This window comes from Melozone crissalis, unplaced genomic scaffold (assembly GCF_028551555.1).
Source record: "Melozone crissalis strain CALT ecotype California unplaced genomic scaffold, PUWL_Pcris_2 ptg000029l_1, whole genome shotgun sequence".
In the NCBI taxonomy this organism is placed as follows: domain Eukaryota; kingdom Metazoa; phylum Chordata; class Aves; order Passeriformes; family Passerellidae; genus Melozone; species Melozone crissalis.
Genome location: NW_026535807.1, coordinates 8,647,476 through 8,651,007, shown reverse-complemented (window position 1 = coordinate 8,651,007; position 3,532 = coordinate 8,647,476).

Genomic DNA, 3,532 nt, shown 5'->3' with positions numbered 1-3,532 from the left:
CTCTGCCCGGGCACAAAGGCAGCTTTCATGCTGTGGATGCCCGGTTTCTAAGCCGGGATCCGTATTTTGAGAGGCTGTGGAAGATTACGGTAATTGCACTTGACAGGGCAAGATGTCACAGGATGCGGATTCGCCCAGCTGCGGCCCGGCACCCGCAGGTCCTTGCCTGTGGCATCTTTCCTAGAGACTCCTGTGGTGCTCTGCCCAAATGGACCCCAAAAAATAAAGGAGGATTATCCTTCTGCTGCCTGTCTGCATCCTAGCTCTTGACTCCTGTAGCAGCCCTGGATTTTGCAAACTTTGCTCTCACAAGCACCCCAGGCTGCCTGTTTGCTGCTGCAGCCTCGGTGCCTCCCGTGAGCCCAGGTGAGCCCAGGTGACCTGAAGGGAATCTGGGCAGCTCAGGCTCTTGTTTGGTGAAGACTCTGGGGATGTGGCACAGTGCAGAGCAGCCAGGTAGGTGCCTGTCCCTGCAATAACACAGCTTTCAAAATGCCACAGCACTGCAAAACCTCATTTGGAGATTGCTGTCCCTGCACCCGCTGTCCTTTTCAAATCCTTTTAAAGAAATTAGCAACTTCAATTTGACTCATGAATTCATATTTATTCCCTGTCTCTCAGTGTCTGGATATTTAAAAAACTCTGATTTATTTATCAGGACACAGGGAATTTGGGGCTGCTACTGAAGGTCCCTGCACAGGAATTGCACTTTTAGCTCTCCCTATTTCTTGAAAATAGTGATGTACCTTAGTAACTGCTCTGTGATGGATTCAGAGCTAGTTTTAACTGCCTGTAGCATGTTGAACCATAAATTTCCTTGATTTTGGCTTTAAACCAGATTTCTAATGTGCATTGAGAAGGGGTAGGAAGAGTTTCCTGCAGCTGAATGGGGCTGGTTGTTTTTGGGGCTGTAGTTGATGCTGTGCTCTGGTTTACCCAGTGGAGCCACCTTTACAACTCTTGGGCTGTTTTCAGTTTGGTTTGTGAGTGAATCTAAATCCTTTGAGGGGCTTAAAATAGTTGGCATATTTATGCTGGCAGCTCGGCAGGGCTGTTGTGTCTGTGTTATTTCTTGCTGTGCCACGGGTAGGGATGATTCAGCTCCTGGGATTAACTGCTGTTGTTGCAGCAGATTCAGGAATCGATTTATGGCACAGGTTTCCCTCAGTGCCATCAGGTGTGTGCTAAGAGCATGGGAGGATAAGCTGGGACAAAATACTACACCTCTTTGGGGATTCCTCTGTGATGTTTTGGGGCTTTATTTCAGTTCTGCCTTTTGAAGTTCTTACAGGTGTTGCACTGTTTATGTGGGGATTTTTCCTTGTTTAGGGAAAACCAATTGATTGGTGGTGTTGAGTTTTGGATCCAGGGTTTCATTCTTCAGGCTGTGCCTTTCCTGGCCTTGTCCTGCCCTGTTCCTCACTTCTGCTCCCCTGAGGTGACCCGAGGGCTCCCATAACCCTGTGAACTGCCTGCTAGGAGCTGTGCAGGGGCTGTTGGAAGCAGAGAAGGCTGTGCAGGACAGTCTGTTACCCTTCAAATGCTCCAGGAGAAACACACCATCCTCATGTTTTGCAAAACTGCTGGTCTGCTTCAGAGAATGGGGAAAACCCAGATACAATCATCGGAAATTAAAGTCTGTACATGATGCAAATTCATCCCTGCCTCTGATGGCAGATAAACCCAGTGCAGCTGATCTGATCCCAGCAGTGCCGGGCTCGGGAGGGGCTGGGAACAGACCGAGCTTGGCTGATGCCTCTGGGCAGGAGCAGGGGACGGGCAGCTGCTCCCCAGGACCTGCTCGGTGCTGGGCAGAGCGTGGGGACTGCTCCAGGGGCACTGCGGGGCTTTCCTGCCCGCCTTTGGGCAGGGATCTATCCCCTCCGGGTGCTGTCGGCTGCCCCAGGCTGGGCTGCAGCTCCGGTGGTGCCTGACTCGGGCGCGCTGGAGCGCTCAGGAGCGCTGCTGGCTCTGGCTCTGCCGGTGAAAGGCTCCCACCTATTGGTTGTGCCGCACAACTTCAGCTGCCCGGGAAACCTGCACATCCATCCGCACATCCATCCGCACATCCATCCATCCATCCATCCATCCATCCATCCATCCATCCATCCATCCATCCCAAGGTTGGCACATCCCTGGCATTATCCTGACCATTGACGGGCATGTGCCACAGAGGATTTAGCCTGGATTTAACCCAGTGTAAGAACATGATAAAAAGAGAATGGCTTCAAAAAGTGCTCTGTCATTGTGTCTGCTTATCATAATCACTCTTGAACACCTGAAAACTACAGGTGGGATGGACTGTGAGTAACCTGCCTTGAGGCCCATAAAAAGGGAGGCAAAACTGGTGCAGAATGTGGAGGGGAAAGCGAGGGGCAGAATCCCTGACCTTTGCCTTTCCCCCGCCTCCACCACACCCTGAGGCCTCCAGGAGCTGACACTGGCTGCTTGGGGAGATCCTGCAGCCCGGGACCGAGGTCAGGAGGGAGCTGTGGAACCCCTGCCCTGCTCCTGTGCCCCCTGGCAGGGAGGGAGCACCACAAGCAGACCAAGGTTCAGCTGCAGAGACTGGGCAGGGCTCCTGCATCCCGAGGATGGGCAGCCACATCCCAGATAAACTGCTCCTGAGATCGGGGAGGGCAGATGAGACTCTTCAAGCAGCAGAAAAAACATTGCAAAACCTGCTCCACTCCCCCCACCCTGTCTCAGCAGTAACCAAGGCAGCACAGTGAGGTGATGACCTGTCCTCTGCTTTTAAAAGTAATTCTAGCATTTTCTAACTTTTCCTGACTTTCTGTCTCTTTGCCTCTCTTACTATTAAATCAAAATATATCAATTTTTTGGTATCAACATTTAATCTTGTTTGTTTTTATCTTGTTTTCAGCAATATTTTGAACCTTCAAAGTTCCTGCTGTTTTATACACAGAGTCTTAGTTTTCCTTGCTCTTCTGGGTTTAAACTAGTTTGTAACACCCAGGAATGATACTTTGGTCTGCAAATATTAACCTTCATTGCTTTGTGTTATCCCTGTGGACTTCTGGCCTTATTGTGGCTGTAGGAGACTGTAGGACATTGGCAAGAGCTCCAAGGGGAAACCACCAAAGTCTGAGCATCCCCAGGGATGACTTTACCCAGTGCCATGTGGGGAGGGGGAGCTCCTGTGAGCAGGGCTGTGGGATGGGTGATGCTTGACTGGTGGCACAGGACTGGCATGCTCTGCCTGTGGGGGAAAGTGTTGATTATGCTTGAAAATGGAAAGGAGAAGGTAGTGTTTTGTAATTAGAAATCTCATTTAAGAAATTTACAAAAACTTCTACGAAGTTGTTTAGTTAAAAGATAGAAAAATAAAATACCCAAAACTGACCCACAGATTAGGATGGCTTGGCTGCAGCCTGGCCACATGTCTGCTCAGCTCTGCAGGCACTTGTACAGCTCCTCTCCAAGGCCTGCACAGCTCCTGCTGTGACACAGGCAGTTCTGTGTCCCTGTGTGACTGGTGAGGCTGCCCTCCATGGCAGGCTGGAGCTTGGGG